Source organism: Mus musculus, chromosome 4 (genome assembly GCF_000001635.26).
Source record: "Mus musculus strain C57BL/6J chromosome 4, GRCm38.p6 C57BL/6J".
Taxonomy (NCBI): domain Eukaryota; kingdom Metazoa; phylum Chordata; class Mammalia; order Rodentia; family Muridae; genus Mus; species Mus musculus.
The window spans coordinates 129,810,962-129,829,751 of NC_000070.6; the positions used below are offsets into that span (position 1 = coordinate 129,810,962).

The window sequence follows — 18,790 nt, forward strand, 5'->3', positions numbered from 1 at the left end:
CCCGCCACGGGGTGTGCGTCTGACTCCGGGGCCCCAAGGCTTCCTGTACCCGCTGATCGGCAGGGCGGGGGTGGGGGAGAGCCGGTTCTGCAGAGGACTGAAACCGGCGCCCTGCCCCCTCTTCTTCACCCCAGTGAAAGAGGGCTGTAAAATTCCGGAAGAGAGATTAGAGGCAGGGGATGGGTGGGGCGGTGAATCAGTACATTCCTTCCAACCCCTGCCTCCTCCTCTTGGGTTATCACTCTTTGGAGGGTAGGGCCATTTTCTCATAGCTTTTTCTGTTAACTGCTTCACTGGCTGCATCCGGACATACTGAGCAAACCTACGCGGGAATTTCCCATGTTCGTCTGAACTTTGTAGAGTCTCGTTAGCTTAATTTGCAGCTCGTGACCTATTTAGTTTGGGGCCGAAGAGTTTCAGCTGTGGCTTCCAACTTGGCCCTTCCTGTAAGTCTGTGGGTGCATTTACAGTAGCAGGCCGTAGCGCGATGTCAAATTGCTCTTGGGTTCCTATAAACACATATTTAGTGTTAGAGGCAGGGACATCTGGGCTCAGAAAGAGTAGGTAACTTCCACCTGGTCGCACGGTGGATGACCTGGGATAACCTCAGTTTGGTTGGTTGCATGAATTTCCCACCACACCCTGTTACTTCCTTTACTTGAGGTCACTGAAAGACAAAGTGTGCTTGTAAAAGGGGTAGAGAAGTAACAAAAGACAGACTACTGCCACAGAGCCAGATACGCTAAGTATGGTGTCTTTATTTCTAGGGTTTCCACAACTAGAATGGAACAGATGTGACCACCGTGGTCTGTATAGACGAGAAGCTTTAGCAGTCGGGAATTTTACGATTCAAGGGCTAAAATCTTTTTATGTACAGTTATAGTATGACGTCTCTGTAGCTGGTCCTTTGCTACTTTGGGGGGAGGGGTGTTCCTCCTTCCACCTTTCTCCACTCTTTTAACCCCCAACAGTAGATAAGAGAGAAAAAAAGGATAGAGAGGAAAAGAAAGAGATCCCTGGATAAAATGAGGGGTCCAAAAAGGGGTGACATTATCGTTAGACTACTTCCTGCTGATTAGGGCCATTGAGTTCTTGGGGGCAAATTTGATCGTCACAGTCAGGATATCTAATTTCTTTTTATTTCTTCTTTGCATGACCGACAGCAAACAACAACCCCACCAACTTCTTGGAGCCCTAGCATTTATATACCCTCTGAGAAGTACCCAAAATTCCAAACATCATGCAATCATAGAAATTCTCTACAGCTGGCAAATCTCCGCGCCCCGCCAGAGCACAAGGCAAATCACAGTCAGCTGTTGTGGGCGATCTCCAAAATTCTCACCGTAAGTCTGTCCTCTTTTTGAAACCACAGGAGTAAGACAAAAATCTCACACTGTAGCCCAGGGTGTGCTAGAGCTCACTATGTAGCTTAGGCTGGCCTCAAACTTTGGCTATATATATATATTTTTTTAATTTTTAACTTTTTTCCTATGTTGCTGGAAACTGAACCCAGGGACTTGTGCATGCTAGGCAAGTGCTTTAATGTTGAGCTGTATCCCCAACCCTGTTTAATTGGTTTAGTGATGGAGTGTCATTAACCAGGTTGGTCTGAAACTTCTGGTCTCAAGGTTCTTCCAGAGTCAGCCACCCAAGCAGGTGAATTTTACGATTCAAGGACTAAAATCTTTTTATGTCCAGTTACAGTATGAAGTCATCATTTCTGCCCAGTAGATCCTGTAGTGTGTGTGTGTGTGTGTGTGTGTGTGTGTGTGTGTGTGTGTGTGTGTGTGTGTTTGTGTCAGAAATCACTATTGGGTATCTTCCTTAGTTGCCCTCCATTTTTGAGAGAGGATCTCTCACCAAATCTGGAGCCCACTGATTTGGCTAAACTAGCTGGCCAGAAAGTCCAAGCAGTTCTGTCTCTGCCCTTGAAGTTCTGGGGTTACTTACCCTGCTGCTGCATCCATGAGAGTGCTCCTGATTCTAACCTAGGTTCTTGTTTTTTTTGTTTTTGTTTTGGTTTTTCGAGACAGGGTTTCTCTGTATAGCCCTGGCTGTCCTGGAGCTCACTTTGTAGACCAGGCTGGCCTCGAACTCAGAAATCTGCTTTCCTCTGCCTCCCGAGTGCTGGGATTAAAGGCGTGCACCACCAGGCCCGGCTCTAACCCAGGTTCTTAATCTCGGTGGCAAGCACTTTACTGAGTTGATGCTTCAGCCATGTTTGACACAGACTCTCCATAGCCCTGGATATGTGAAAGCAGGTTGGTCCCCCACCCCCTCTCTGAGACAGGATCTCTTTGTGTAGCCTTGGCTGTAGACCAGGTTGGCCTTGAACTCAGAAATCTGCCTGCCTCTGACTTCCAAGTGCTAGGATTAAAGGTGTGCACTACCACTGCCTGGTATGAAAGCTTTTAATTTCTCAAATGTGATTGTTGTCTCTGAGACTTACTACTGAATAAGCTCACCATTTCTAGCTCTTTTGGAACTCTGGCTGGCTGGTTCAACTCAGCCATTTAGGCTCAAACTCCTCTCCGTGATGACTGATTCAAACTGGATTCTTGCGCGCGCTGGACTGGCCAGCAGTAACAACACTGCAACAGGATCCTTCTGCACACGTTTATTGGGAGAGCTTGATTGTAGAGGCGAAGAGACCCCAAGCCCAGAACTGGTGCTGCTTATATAGGCCTAGGAGAGGCGTGTCTCACACCCGGATTGGTTATGCACTATGCCTCATTTGCATGTTCCTCATCTGATTGGCTACTCTCTGTACCTCACAGAGCCTCATTATCATACCTCATTTGCATGTCTCACATCTGATTGGTTATACTCTCAAAGCCTCATTATCATACCCGGGCCAGGCAGTGTCTTTGCAAAAAACTTTACTGCATATGTACACATTGGTTGTTTGTCCAAACTTATGCGTGGTGGCCAGCAGTAGTCAGTGCCACTCTGCAACGGCACATGTGGCTTCCCACACTGGATTCTCTTGACTTCTGACTGAATTGCTCTGCTTAGCCTCACACTAACTCTGGCAATCTGTTCTACTCTCCTGGCTCCTCATTCTCTGCTTCATTCTGTCTTCACTCATCTTTGTAAAACTGTCCCAGTAAAACTGCCTTCTCTCTCTCTCTCTCTCTCTCTCTCTCTCTCTCTCTCTCTCTCTTTCCTGCTTTCTTCCTGTCTGTTCTATTCTCATGAGAATTGGGCATATTCTATTTCTGACTCATTCTGTCAAATCTTTCTCTCATTTGTCACTTTGCCCCTTAATTAGACATCACTTTCAAACATGGCTGCTTCCTTCTACAAACTAACCTTACCTACATTGTTTGCTAAGGACATGTCTCATGTCTGTATTGCAACCAGACAATCCAGGGCATGAGCTTGTATCTTTGGCTGTGATCCTTTGCCAGGACAGCCATGTTGCCAGATTAATTTTTTTCTACTGGGTGAACTGGAATTTGGTATATTGACCAGGCCAATCTCAAACTTATAGCAATTCCTGTTGTAAATTTGGCACTCTGTTAGTCTGCCTTTCAGTGACTGCATGGCAGCAGTTTGTGTCATCACCCAATGATGTCAGGTGTGGTATATTTATTTCCATTGTTGATTGAAGTTGTGTGTCAACACTCACCCCTTTAAAAGACTCTGGTCACCCCAGATTGTTCTGTCTTGTTCATTCTCTCTGTTTCCTGGTCTGTCTTGTCTGTCTGTCTCATGTCCCCACTCCCAGATGGTCTTTCACTCCTCCCCCTCCCCCAATAAACCTATTGTGCTAGATCTGTTGTGTGGCATGATCTCTTTAGCAGTACACCTTGCCCCAACCCCTGCCACTTTATCTTAACAACCCTCCCAAATGTTCTTAGTGTGGAGGTTGCAAGTGAATGAAAATAAGAAATAAAAAAGGAAAGGACATGACTGCTTGTAGGTATGGTGGAGGAGAAGGTCTATTGTAGATATGTGGGAGAGTATAACCAGAGGCAGACACATTTGGGAGAGTCCAGAGTGAACACGACCGTGAGCCAGGCTATGTGAGGAGAAGTGGGAGGGAAGAGAGGAAAGGACCAGCTGACCAAGAATGGGTAGCCTGGGTCAAGAGACTGGCCAAGGGTAGAAAATCTTACCCTCAAAAAGGGTAGACCAGACCAAAAAGCCAAAAGGGACCAGTATAGCAAAATGGCTGGATTATATGGGGAAGGGCAGCCTAGTCCTTGGGCTGGAAATGTTTAAGGTAGGGGATGAGGTATGCTGGCCTAGCAGGCCCTGTAACAGTCCCTGTAGTAGGGACTGGGGGATGCTCGGAGAACCTAGTGGCAAGTGTCCGCTCTGACACATTAGTAGACACTTCAGTTACACCCTAACAAGCAAATGTCACCATACCTAGCTTGAGAGCCTGTATTTATTTTTGTCTGTCTGTTTTTGAGACAGGATTTCTCTGTGTAGCCCTGGCTGTCCTGGAACTCACTCTGTAGACCAGGCTGACTTCATATTCCCAGAGATCTGCCTGTTTCTGCCCAGTGGGCTGGGATTAAAGGTGTGTGCCACCACTACCAGGTCCTGAGAGCTTATAATTTTAAATTAAACTCTATAATGCCAGTAGTATCAAAGTTTATTCCATGTTACTCTATAGTGCCAAGTACCATTCTAACAGTTATATTAATGACCACTTATTAAACACTTACCAGGAGTCTAGTAGCGTGTTACATGAGATATATACAGTAATGTCTTCCATGCTCAAAAAGCTTCTTTTTAAAGCATCATGACTCCTTTCTAATTTTCACCTATTTTCCCCCTCCTATTGGGGAAAAATAAACCAAGGATTTATGCATGCCAGGAAGAGCTTTACTATTGAGCTATAACCCCAATCCTATTTAATTATTAATAATGGCATTGTCACTAAATGAAAAGTTACTTTCTTTTTTCCTCTTTTTTTTTTTTTCGAGACAGGGTTTCTCTGTGTAGCCCTGGCTGTCCTGGAACTCACTCTGTAGACCAGGCTGGCCTTGAATTCAGAGGTTCGCCTGCCTCTGCCTCCCAAGTGCTGGGATTAAAGGCGTGCGCCACCACCACCATCTGGAGAAAAGTTACCTTTTCATTTTGTGTGTGTGCTAGTGAGCATAGAGACCAGAGGGCAACCTTGGATGTCGTTCCTTAAGAGCCACCCACTGTGTCTTGGTGGTGTGTGTTGAAGACAGTGTTTCACTAGCTTTGCCTGGCCTGGAACTCACTCTGTAGACCAGGCTGGCCTCCAACTCACAGAGATCTGCCTGCCTCTGCCTCCCAAGTGCTGGGATTTAAAGGTGTAGCCACCATACCTGGGTACCTTATCTTTTTTGAGTCAGGGTCTCTCACTGGCCCGGAGCTCTCAATGGCTCCTCAGGGAGCCCCAGGGACACAGGTGTCTCCACTTCCCCAGTGCTCAGATTTCAGGTGCTCATCAGCACACACCTGGTTTTTGTGTTTGTTTTTTGTTTTTGTTTTTCACGTGAGTTTTGGGACTTGAACTCAGGCCCTCAACTTGAGACAAGTGCTTTATACTTCACCGACTAGCTGCTTAGCGCCACCCTTTCACTTTATAGGAGGGGTAACTGAGACTCTGAAACTTGAAATAAGGTTCTAAGGGGTCTTAGTTTGCCTGCTATTGTTGTGATAGATACTGTGTCCAAAAGGAACCTGGCAAGGAAAGGGTTCATTTTACCTTTCAATTTATAACCCATCTCAAAGGAAAGGCTGGGCAGGAACTCCAGGCAGGAACTTGGAGGCAGGAACTGAAGAGGAGGGTATAGGAGAAGTTACTTACTGGCTTGCTTGAAGGGACTCTAGCCAGCCCAAGCATGGCATACACCGCTCTGGCAGGCCTTGCCTTTCTTCCTCATTAAAAACCATTAGAGTATGTTCCTAAAGCCAGACCCCAAGGTCTATTCCCTTATTTCTTATTTATCCACGTCTCCTTCCAAGGCTGACTGCAAAGGTCCAGCCATCAAAGTATTGAAGTCCAGCAATCAAAAGCCCCCTTTGGCTCCCCTAATTAACATGTCAATTAAATTAAACACCTTATCCTAACCTGGAGTTTCCTCTGGACCTTTATGAACTGCATTTGGCCAATGGGCTATGTCTGTCTCTTCTCTATTCAGAGGCAGTTCTTGGTCTTGTTGTCTCATATCCCGTGTTCCCTGACACCACACACACACAAATACACGTTCATCCTCTATCTCCTGTCTTCGTCTCTATTCCCCGACCCTTGTCTCCCTGGGGCAAGTGAATCTTCTATGTGCTGAGAACTTGGTCTTGGGGTGTCCTGAACCCATATTGATCCCTTTTGTTGCTCCTCGTGGCTTGCTCAACATGTTATCTTACATATCCTAGGACCATCAGTCCAGGGGTTGGCGCCACTCATAGTGGTCCAGGCCCTCCCACATCAATCATTAATGAAGAAACTGCCCTACAGACTTGCATTACAGGTAGCATCTTCTCAACTAAAGCTCTCTCTTCCCAAATGACTCTGGCTTGTTCCAAGTTGAAAAGGAAAAAAAAAAAACAAAACAAAACATAAAACAAAAAACTCTAATTAGGACACAAGGTTACATAGCAACTTTATGGCCACACAAAGAGGCCAAGTAAGAGAGCATAAACTCACAGAATGGGAACCAGGGACCTGGGCTGTGTCCCAACCCTAGCACCGCAGTTTCTCTGCCATACCCCCCATTTCTTCTTTAGTACTGCTGTGTATGGCAGGCCCACACAGCGTCTGCTTCCAAGGAGATCATGCACTGGAAAATGAGCCAGGAATACCGCCAGCTTTAGCCTCACATGGGGGCTGGGAGGATTAATAAGCTAATGGCACTTGGAGTGCTTCAGCAATGGCCCTGGATAAACTCAGGGTACTTATGTGTGAAGCTCACTGCCAAGGTGGTTTGGGTTTAATAAGGCACCCGCAGCCCGGTTCCCGCTCTGTTTATGGTGGGGAGGAAGTAAAACTGCCTTGTAACCTTCTCTGGAAAAACTAGGTTTGAGAGGCTTGTATACCTCTTCACTGGCCTACGGGTAAGGCGCAGTGATGGTGACCCTGTGGTCTCGTATAGGTGGGCGCCCGAGGTCTCGGTAGGCTTTCCAGCGCACTCTGCGGGACACCAATTAGTGACGGAAGTCAGAGACTAACACGATTATCTGGGCCCCAGAGGCAGACAAACCCGGGCCAAGTTCTGCCTCTGACGTTTCATTTCTCTAAGCCTCTATTCTCTTTTAAAATGAGTTAATAATACCTTCTTCACAGGGTTATTTAGAAACATAAGTCTGGTAATTTATTTAAAAGCACCTTGCCCAGAGCTTGGAATAGAGTAGGTGCTTTTAAAAATGGCCATTAGTGTAGGTGTTGCTGTTATCCTCATGTTATGTTACTTACTGATATTTTAGGGCCCGGCTGAGAGCCAGGCGGTGGGAAATTCATTCCTTCAGCTATCTACTCATTTGCCCTAGTAGACCGGTCCTGCAGAGGAGAATCATGAAAACAGGCATTTATAGCATGTTGTACATACTATGGTAGGATGTGCATAATAAGGTGTTTTGAAGCCATAAATGAAGCATCCATAACCAGGAAATGCAGCCAAAGTTCTGCTGGGTGGTTAGTTCTTCCTCTCCAGTCTGTCCTTGGAGAGACGCTGCCTGAAGAAAGGCTGGGAGAATAATGCAGGCAACCCTTGCGCAGCCTTCACACCCTCTGCCAGGGGCCTTGATTCTAATCTCTAGACTCTCTTGCTCCTCAAGGCCTTTTAACTCCCACACAGCAAGGCCACACAGACTTGCCCTAAAATACCCCATCCTCCTGAGTTCTGCGCTGTGGCTGTAGGAGGCTGAGTCATTAGATCTTTCTTTTTAAAACTAAGTTCTAAAGGGCAGCTTCTGGTGAGGAGCGATGCTCCAGGACTGCCTCGTGGGAAAGGGCTAATGACCACTGACCACTGCATTTCCTCACAGGGCAAGGGCAGGATGAACACACTGGGGAGCGATAGCTCCAGGGGCATTCTCATTTCCTTGTAAGTGTCAATCCTGGGTGGGCGAGGGTTCCGTGCGGGATAGTGAGTATACACTTTTCTGCCCACTCCCATCTTGGGGAAATCTAACCCACTTCTCAGGCCAGCCTCCAGAGCCTTTTCCTGTTCCACTTGGCAATAGCCCAAACCAGCCTCCCAACTCACCGGGTAACCACATTTTCCAAACAAGAAATCAAGATGCATGAACTGGCTTATAACTTCTGGCCAGGTTTCAAAAGCAAAAGGCAAACAAAAACAAAACAAAACAACACAACACAAAAAACCTCCTTCCATTAGAGAATCTCTAAGATAATCTTCAAAACTGTTAAAATCCAACTCAAACTTTTTTTTTTTTTTGAGGCTCCCAAGAGTTGAATTTAGGGCCTCACATGCAAGGCAAGCTTTTCCCAGAGTTCTATTCCCAGTTCCAATTCTAGAGGTGCTTTCTTTCTGTAGACCAGGCTGGCCTTGAACTGGGTTTAAAGGCATAGGCCACCACCGCCAGACTTTTTTTTTTAATCACGCCCATTCTTCATACTTTATTTAAGTATTGAAGAGTATCTGTGCTGTGAAGACAGTATTCCGCTTAATAGTTGAGAATACCTAGGAAAAAACTTTTTCCTTAATTCTGCATTTCCGTATCTAAAGAGTCTGTGTGTTGCTTGCCCGATAGAGGTCTGGGGAGCAGGGCAGAGAGACTTCGCAGAGATGTTCGAGGCCTCCAGGAAGGACAGCCAAGTATAAGGTACTCGGTTCCCCACTTCTGAGCTGGAAATCCCCGAGCTCAGGCCCCGGTTGCCGCCCAGTCCCAGTCCCAGACCCAGCGGGATCTGGCTCGAGGCGCCTCCCGGGATCCGGAATCCGCCCGCGACCTTGCGGGTCACTGGGTGGCCAGAGGCGCTAACTTAGACCCAGGTGCGGATGGGCGAGTCGCAGAGTGGGCGGGCGCTTCCCTCAGCCACGTTCGTCACCCCGCTACCCCCACCCCGCGCCGGTCACATGTATACGCCTTCCGTCGCCCCCAGTGCCGAGCGCAGCAAGCCACGCGGAGGCGGAGCGCGGGAGGCGCCCAGGGCAGTGGGTCAAAGCTCTGTAGGCAGAGTGGGTGGGGCCAACCGCCGCGAGCCGCCGGCAGCCAATCATCGGTTCCGAGGGCGTGGCTGCGCCGCGCGCGCCGCGCCCCGCAGCGCCCCCTGAGGGGCGGCGGCGGGAGCTGGTCCGGCTGCGCGCGCAGCGGTGGTGGCGGCGGCGCGATCGGCCGGGCTGTAACCGTCGTTCGTCCGGGAGCGGCTGGAGCGGCAGCAGCGGCCGGGCACGGCGCGAGGCGACGCCAGCGGGCAGCGGCGGTAGCGGGGGCAGCGGCGGCAGCGGGGGGGGAACACAGCGGCGGTCGCGGCAGCAACAGTAGCAGCAGCAAGACGGACTCGTGGACACGCGCCGCCGCCGCCGCCGCCGGGCCGGGCCGGGTGTCGCGCGCCGAGGCTGGGGGGGAGTCGTCGCCGCCGCCGCCGCCGCTCCCGCCGCCGCCGCCGCCGCCGAGGTGACTGAGGAGAGAGGCGCCTCCTCGCTCCCGCCTCCGCCGGCCTTCAATGCCCAGTCCCCAGCTTGCCAGCGTGAGTGCGCCCCTCCCGGGCGGCCCCGCGCGGCGCCCGGGCCTCGGGCAGGGGAGGGCGGGAGGCGCCGCTGCCATTAGAGCAGGCCCGAGACACGTCCCCGGAAGGAGGGCCGGGCCGGGCCAGGGGCGGGGAGCGCGGCTCGAGGTGGGGTGAGCGAGCGAGAGAGCGAGAGAGCGTAGAAGAATGCGGGAGAAGGTGCGTGTGCGGGCAGCATGTGTCCTTGTGGGGGCGAAGGTGTGGTGAGAGCGAGTGGGGACGAGGAGGAGCGTGGCGGACTAGGTGGTGTGCAGGGGTGCGCCTGCGTTTGTCCGGCGCGTGAGCACAGGCATCCTGGAGGCCCCTTGGTCTTTGTGTTGATAGGGAACCCTTCGCGTCCAGGGACTTAATTCACTCAAGCGTGGGATCCCTGAGTTGCAGTCAAGTAAGAGAAAAGGGTCTGAGTCTCCCGTGACGCTGATCTCTGGCGTTCTTTCCCCTTTTCGTAAAAATGTATTGTAAATTTATGAATTTCCAGAGATGTCTTTGCCATCCTCCCCACCCCCATTTCCCAGCGCTAACCATCCAAGCTTGACTCTTGTCCCGGAGTCTGAGTTTTAGCCGGTAAAGTATTCGGAAGCGTAAACTTTTTTTTTTTTGGCAAATGCTCAGTGTTGAGGTCAAGGCTATTTAATGAGGTAAGCCGCGGTATCTTTTATCTGTGACTCTCTCGTATCCTTCTGCAGAAAAGCGCCTAAGAAACGGTCATAAATATCGATAAAGTGCCATAGTTTAGTTTCTGCCCTTGGATTTGTCACGAAGTATAAAGTGACTAATCTAGCGTCATTGTAGGCATTCAGCAAATGTTTCAGTTTGGAGTCGCTATTGCTGGATTAGTATATGGTATTTACTTGCTTCCCCGCTCTGTGTTACTGAGCTGTTTCAGACAGGAAGTGAGAGAAGTTGAGCCTTGTTAGTGTGCAAGAGGAAACTAAGACTATAGAAGAACTCACATTATCAGAGCTTCGTTTTTTGATCCTGACACTCTTAGTTTTGGATCGGATGATCGGAAAGAATTGTTAATGGACTTTTTCTATGGGGGATGCAGAAGAAGTTCTTTTGTTTCATTTGTTTTATTGGACTTTTAGAAGTTCCAAATAGGTTCTTGATTTGGTATCATCTCAAATGCTTCATAACAGGTTGGCTTTGAACTCTGATCTTCCTGCCTCAAGTCTCTCCCAAGTGTTAAAGGTATAGGTATATAAGTAGGCTGAGTTGGGGATTTGAGATGAACTGTTGATAAAGATTTTCTGTTTAATGATGTAATCATAGAAGGTAATTGGAAATAAGTGAGTAAAACTGAGCCTGGTGGCAGAGGTCTGTGATCTCAGCTCCTCGGGCATCAGAGGCCAGAGGATGGAAGGTTTCAGGGGCAGTTTGTGAAACTTTGTGAGGCCTAAATCTCAAAATAGTAAAAAAAAAAAAAAAAAGGAGGGGGGGTGTTCAAAATAGTAAAAGGGATCTGAGGATAGCTCTGCCGTAGAGCACTGCCTCGTACAAAGAAGAACTCAGTTTAATTCCTAGTGACACTACTACAAAAAAATGTTGGGAATAAGGAAAGTTAAAAAAAAAGGTGGTTCTTTGTGATAGTGGGTATAGAATTACAACAAAATTCAATATGAAGTTATCTATCATAGTTCTTTTGAGGTCAGGTCTCATCCTGTAGCCTGGCCTGGAACTTAACTGCTGGCCTGACATTTGTGGTATTCTTGCTGCAGCTTTCCAGCTGCTAACATGGCAGGCATGACCCCACTAAGCTTGGGTAGAAATGAATGGTGTATTCTTAGTGTGTCCTCTCAGAAACTGGCATCCCCTGCTTGAGAGGCAGAATTGTCTTTTCCTGGGAGGTGGGAGTGATTAGTAATAAGTGCTGCTATGCTTCAGGTGCCTTTAATATTCATTTATCACGCCACGAAGGGGAGGTTAGCCTTGTTGGCATTTGTTTGGCAGGCTTTTTGAGATGCTTCTGTTTGTTTGCTAGGCACTGGGGGTTTGGTGATGTGCCCCCTGGACTTAGTGAGATAAGAGACGCATGGGCAGCAGGCACTTTGTTCAGTAGCTTGTCCCAGGTCACACAGATGATAAGAATTGGATTAAAAATGTTTAAGGTCATTTTTCCAGAATACCAAACCATTCTCTCAGTAGCATATCTGATTTTGAAATTTCTCATCCTTAGAATGACCTAGCAGTTTGCACACAGGAGAGCTGGGGAAGCCAATGGAGAGGACAAGTGCCTTTGAGGCAAGAGGATGGTTGGAGGAGATGCTGACTTGAGGCATGTGGGGTCCTAAGCTAGGCTTTCATGCGGGAGGAGGAGAGTGCCTTGAAACTGTCTTGGGGCCCCAGGGTGTGTGCTTCGAGACAGTTTTTATGAGGCACCTGGGATGTGTCTGGGAGGAAAGTCTGATTAAAGAAATGTAGCAGACTTTTATGCTTGGGAATTTTGTTTGTTATTGGGGGGGAATTTATTGGAGCAGAGGAGTCAACTGAAGTTACCACTTTTTTAAAAGTTTTTCTCTTGGGATGTGCAGATAATTAAGTCAAGAGATGGCAAATCACATGTAAGAAAATTCACTTGAAAGTACTTCGTTAATTCTAAGTTGAACTTCAGATGCAAAAGTATTACTAAGACAACATGTTACATTTCGTAGCTAGATTAAGCTGTCATTTCAGAACACCTTTACCAGTAGAAAATAGTTCCGAACTGCTGAACTGGGTATCTTCTGACTCAGAACAGAAGTCAGACCACTCCCTCCATGAGTCAGTCAAGTAATATTTAATTTGAACCAAGTTTATAGCAGAAACCATTTACAACATCACTTAACTTTGGTGGCATAAAGGAAGGAAGAGTAAACAGTAAAGGAATGCTTCTGCAAGTGTTGCTTAAAGTCAAAGGGGCCACGCATAGTGGTTGGAAATTGTGAGCAGTTACAGTGTATTTCCCTCTCTTCTCTCCTTCTCTTTCTTTCCTTCTTTCCCTTTCAGTTAGGTCCACCTCCCACTCTACCTCTTTTGAACCCAGGGCCTCCTGTCACTCTCCTACAGAGCTGCACCCTAAGCCTTTGAGGACAGTTTTGACAGTGTTGAAATTCATTAGGGTCTTACATTACAGTTCTACCTTTTATTGAAATCAGGGGTTAGAGTTCAGTAAAAGCTCTGGAGAAAGCATTCTCAAAGAAAACTTCAGGGAAATGACACACAACTTTTTCCACGTTCACTCTGGAGATTGAAACTTCATTTATGCCTAAATAGAAGTTAGGGATTGTTAAGTAAGATTTTGAGTGAGTAGCAATCTGGACCCAGTTTAATGTGGTAGAGTAATAGAGCAAATTAGCACGAGGGTCGAGGTAGAGTGGTTTTAGGTGCTTGTAAAAATATGTTAAAGTTTGGTGTTCTTGGTTACAGCACTAAAAATAGTGTTTCCTTTTTAGAGGACTGTATGTGTCTGATCACAAAGTATAACCTTTATATCCATCAAGGTGATGGTTCCACAGGTAAAGGTGCTTGTGCCATCCTTGGTTGGGGCTCTCATGATAGGAGGAGGGAACCAGCTGCAGGTTGTGCTATGACTTCCACACAAATGCACATATACAAACATGGGCAAAATAAATGCAAACAATAATTCATCACATTAATCTCATAGCGGTACTCTTTCATCTTTACAAGTAAGGAAATCGGATTATAGAATAAATGTTGAATTCCTTGTATTGCGGTCTAAGCTGAGACGATAGTAAGTACACGGTGGTGAGTGGGAATTGTTTTTCTTTTAGAATTAAAGCACTTACATCCCTGCTGAAGCAGTGGATGCTACTAATCAGAATTGCTTTGGGAAATTGCGATTTGAGTTTAATCTATTGAAAGCAGGGAAGAGTTGTTCCCCATTTTCAATTTCAAAACTGTTATACATAGATGTCTGGTATCACCGTGACCTACATGGTTGTCCATGAACTGTGTTTTCTAGTTCACTGGACTCACTGGACTGCCTCTTGGGCCTTAGTGCCTTATAGGAAGGAGTGCCCACGATAGAGCTGAAGTGGGTGATGTGCATAAATCTCCTGCCCTTTGGAATTGTAGAGGCCATTGTTACAAATTGCCATTTTCCCTGCACCTCCATGAAGAAAAGCTGCTTAGAAACTGTTTTTTTTTCAACAGTTGTAATGTTTTTACATTTGTACAATATTGTATAATATATGAACCTTTGTTCATTTACAATTTGAATTATTTCATATAGTAAGGGCAAGTAGTATTTTTTATTTTAAAAGTAGAAATCAGAAAGTAAGATTAAGAAATATACATGAAGATAAATTTCAAATTCAACAAATTCGCATTTATCCTCCCATCCCCCGTAACCACTTTCTCTGTCAAGTTATTTTTGTGTAGTCTGCAAGCAGGGTAATGGAGAAATGGCCCAGCAATCAAGATTAGGCATTGCTCAGAGTGGATATTCCCAGTTTAGTTCTCTGAACCCACATTGAGAAGCTCACAAATGACTATGACTTTAGCTTCAGGAAATCTGAAACCCTCTTCTGACCTCTGCAGGCACCTGGACTCACACCCACACAGGCCAAACAGGTATTCAGAACTAATAATAAAATAAATACATAAATCTTTAAAAAGCATGGGGGTATTTATTTTAAGTAGCTACATTGTTTGGTATTTTAATAATAAAGACTGCAGTGCTTTGCTTTGCATTTTACTCTTATACTCTCCGAGAAAATGTATTTTATATTTCTACCCAACTTTATGGGTGGTGTCACTATTAAGAAAAAAAATCAGACACAATCTGCTTGAAGTCCTGACATCTTTTAGAAGCTAGGATTTGTAGTTGTCATATTTGGAAAGCTGATTCTGACATTTTAGTGCTACACCTTTTAAAGGTATTTCCCTCCTCTGTATATGTTCTCTCTCTCCCATCTCTTTCCTCCCCACTTCCTTTCTGTCTGAGAAAGGGTGTCTCTAACTCTTATCTGGCTGTCCTAGAACTCATTATGTAGTGCAGGCTGGCCTAGAACTCTCAGCTCTTCCAGCCACTGCTTTCCAGTGTTGGAATTGAAGGGGTTCACTATCGTCACACCTGGCCCCCTATGTTTTCCATCATTGTAGATTTATATGTTTTGGGTTTTTGTTGTTGTTGTTGATGTTTTGGTTTGGTTTTTGAGACAGGGTTTCTCTGTGTAGCCCTGGCTGTCCTGAAACTCAGTTTGTAGACCAGGCTGGCCTCGAACTCAGAAATCTGCCTGCCTCTGCCTCCCGAGTGCTGGGATTAAAGGCGTGCGCCACCACGCCCAGCACCATTGTAGATTTATAAAAGATCAAAATCTTTCCAAGAAAGGTTATTTTGAAAAGTAGACTAGTTATACAAGTTTTTTTGTGACTTAATTACCTGTTTCTTGTTAGTAATTTTCTTTGACACTCAGTTTAAGTCTAGAGGCTGAGGATATAAATTCAATGTCACCTTGAGCTTTGGGGTCACCCTAGGCTACAGTGAGGCTATGTCTCAAGCACTCTGCCTGGCAACACTTTATTAGAGGATTTAAAGATGAGGCTTTAGTGTGCCCCTTTGCTAGTTGAGCCTGCTCTGAAACAACACACTTAAACAGTCTCCTTTGGAGAAGTGGTGTTTAATTCCTTCCATAGTATTTTTGGGTTGAAATTTCATTCTTCTCAGAGTTAATTCTTTTGGCATAAAATGCACCCTTGATACATTTGTTTTAGCAGTTCTGATAAATTATATTTTTATTTCGGCAGTGGTAAAAAATGTTGGCTCTAAGTCATGTATCATTTGATAGACTTCAAAATCAGATCTTCTTTCTTCTAGTTCGTCTTGAGATTTGGACATCCTTTCCCCCCTCATTGTCTTACAGGAAGGCTGTTCTAGCTTGTGCCATCATTATATTTATATATGCAGCTTATGCGTGCTTTATGTGTATTGTTTTTAGTAGTAGGATGCATATTCTATTTTGCATTATGTTGAAAAGCCTGTTGTGCATCATGGGTGCTTACAGACAAGCTTTTGTTTGGTGAGTAGTAAATATGAGAACCCTTCAAGTGTTGAGTCAGTATGCGCATGTGGTGTGTATTCTATAGTCCATAGGAAGCTCACCCAGAGCCTTGGTTATGTAAGGTAAGGTATATCCTCAGACCTGACTGTCTTTTGACAGGATCTTGCTTCATGGCCAAGGACCCGAAACTGTCAGTGACCAGTTTGCTCCTGTGACAGGTTTTGAGACCTGGAATTCATGCTCCACAGTACCTGGCCAGCCTGGCTTGACTATATTCTGTTTTGCATTTCTGACGAGATGTGTTCTTTAAAGTCGTTTCTGTTTCTGGGGGTAAACAGTGATCAAGTGGGATTAATGAGTATAGAGAATATTTTTATTGTGGAGTTTGTCTGTGTTTTAGAGGAGAAGGAACCACAGTCTGAAGGTATTACAACATTCTTAAGACCACTACTCCACTTTGGAATTTCTGAGAATCTTTAGTGTGGTTTGAACTGGCCTGAAATTATCCATATGGTCAACGCTGTCTTCAGTGTTAGTCTGGTTAATCAGGGCTAATCTTTCTCAAGTCTCATTATCTTGTCCTTTATGATTTCTCCTGAGTTCTTTCAGTTCCTGCCCGTTTCATGCTTTTCCTTAAGTTTTTTTTTTTTTTTTTTACATGCTCACTTGTATGTGTCACTCAGCACAGTTTAGTAGGAGTTGCTTCTCAGTTGAGCTCTGGAGCCCATCTTTATGCTTGGCACCTTTACTTGCTGAGCCATTTTGCTGGCTCTTTTGAAGTCTTGATCCTCTTCCCTTCTTTTCACACTTTCTCTAACATATCTAGTGTTAACGTGAAAGCTTAATTTCTGTCAAGTATTTTCACCCGTATTGATTTTGTAGGAGCTTGATCCTTAGTGGGTGTGTGTGAATGGTGTGCTGCATTTTAGTACCATTTAGAGGTGAATGGGGTATTACAAATGAAGGAAGCATTTGGAAGAAGAGGACAAGGGAAAATTTGATTTTATGTTTGTAAATCAGAGCGCATGTCACACAAGGTTAGTGGCAACAGAAGACTCTTGAAATGACATTAGTGATCTCACCGGCTTATTTTACATTCACACATTACACACCTTTCATTTTCATTGTGAGTCATATCTTTAAATTGGGAATATTTCTTGGTTTAGTGAAAAAAGCATCATACCAGTATTGGACAATTGGTGATTAGATAATATGAGACCTACAGACACAGGTGAATGAAACATGACTCATAAAAAACAGCATAGAGGAAGTGAAGTCAGAACTAGTTTTCTTTGAAACGTAGACAAAAATGTCCTAACAGCAGAATGTTTTATGGGGACTTTTATGCTGACAAGATGGGTTTTGGAATGTCTTATTTGTTATCCTAAACAAAGAGACCTCCCCCCACTCCCCTTAGGTGGATATTGGACGAATTGTAGTTTTGGCAATGTACTTGACAAACTGAGAAAGGAAAGTGTTAAGTTGACCTATGCATAGCCTGGAAGTTTGAAAGCGCTGTATTATCTAGATGCTAAAACGGGCCTTCTGTGTTGCTTTGCATGCTGCTTCTGGGCTGTGGGTTATTTTGAAAGGTGATTCAAATAACCTTTTCCAATGTCTATTTTGCAACCTCAGGGAACTTGCAGCTGCTACAGTCATTCCAGCTGTCCCGATGCAGGATAGGAAGCATTTCAGAATGGTGTTGACAGGCAGAAGCCAGGTGGCCTTTGGGGTTTTGCTTCTGAATTTGCTTTATTGAAACTATTAAAGTTGAAGTTTTGGTGGATTGTTTGGTTTGGTTTAGATTTTTTGGATCTGGGGACTGAACCTAAGGCCTTGAGCACACTTTACTACAAACACTCTACCACAGAATAATAACCCTAAGTCCTCAAGTGTATCCCTTGATGAAATAATCAATTCATTAAGCAGGTTTTGAATTAATATGTGGTGAAGTTCAAAAGTGAATTAAAATGATTTAAGATTTAAATTGTTTTCCAGGAAAACTACTTAGTCTGGTGAGATTTTAAAAAAAGATAGAAAAATTAAGAAAAACATTTGACTTAATTTTCAGGCAAAGCACAAATTGGAGGTAGTTCTTACTCTGCATAAGAAGGTTCCCACAGTTGTTTAGAAAAAGAACAAGCTTAACTTTATTATTTATTTATTTGTTTATTTATTTTGGTTTTTCGAGACAGGGTTTCTCTGTATCCCTGGCTGTCCTGGAACTCACTCTGTAGACCAGGCTGGCCTTGAACTCAGAAATCCGCCTGCCTCTGCCTCCCAAGTGCTGGGATCAAAGGTGTGCGCCACCACCACCCGGCCTTTAACTTTATTTTTTAATGTTTTTTTTCCCAACGATTTATTCATTATTATACATGAGTACACTGTAGCTGTCTTCAGATGTGTCAAAAGAGGGCGTCAAATCTCATTACGAGTGGTTTGAGCCACCGTGTGGTTGCTGGGATTTGAACTCAGGACCTTTGGGAGAGCAGTCAGTGAGTGCTCTTACCCACTGAGCCATCTCGCCAGCCCCAGCTTTATTTTTTTATTTTATTTTTTAAAAGATTTATTTACTTTATGTATGTGAGCACACTGTAGCTGTCTAAAAGACAACACCAGAAGAGGGCATCCTATCCCATTACAGATGGTTGTGAGCTGCCATGTGGTTGCTGAGAATTGAACTCAGGACCTCTGGAAGAGCAGACAGTGCTCTTACCTGCTGAGCCATCTCTCCAGCCCCTAAGCTTAACTTTATAATAAAAGATGCTTGGATATCGTCAAGTGCTATTAACTAGTCTCTAAATGTTAAAGTACAAATGAAATGACAGTATGGATGAGTAGAATCAATTTAACATGCTTTATTTTTTTGGTTGAGACTGGTTTCTCTGTGTAGCCTTTGCATCTGGGAACTCACTTTATAGACCAGGGTGCCCTCAAATTCAGAGATCTGCCTGCCTCTGCTTCCCTGTGTGCCACTACTGCCCAGCCCATCTGTTTTACTTTTTAAAGATTAAACAGTTAGATCAGCACCCAGGGTTAGGATTATAATAACAACAGGTCTTTTCATGTTATTAACCGGTATAATTAATGTTTTCAAATATGAGTTGAA

At 45.2% G+C, this 18,790-nt stretch overlaps 1 protein-coding gene across 6 annotated transcripts in view; it reads left to right on the plus strand.

Moving 5' to 3' along the window:
• Positions 1-203: 203 nt before the first annotated feature.
• Ptp4a2 (protein tyrosine phosphatase 4a2) overlaps positions 204-18,790 on the plus strand; it is a 38,839-nt gene continuing 20,252 nt past the window's right edge. The window contains exons 1-2 of one of the 6 annotated variants that reach the window (XM_030253321.1): positions 204-446; positions 1,164-1,343. The gene's annotated coding sequence lies outside the window, so the exon portion shown is untranslated. Of the gene's footprint in view, positions 447-706; positions 747-1,163; positions 1,344-9,507; positions 9,641-9,746; positions 9,839-13,743; positions 14,252-18,790 lie in introns of those variants that run through there. The other 5 variants (XM_030253322.1, XM_006502863.4, NM_008974.4 and 2 more) reach the window with 5 other exon arrangements.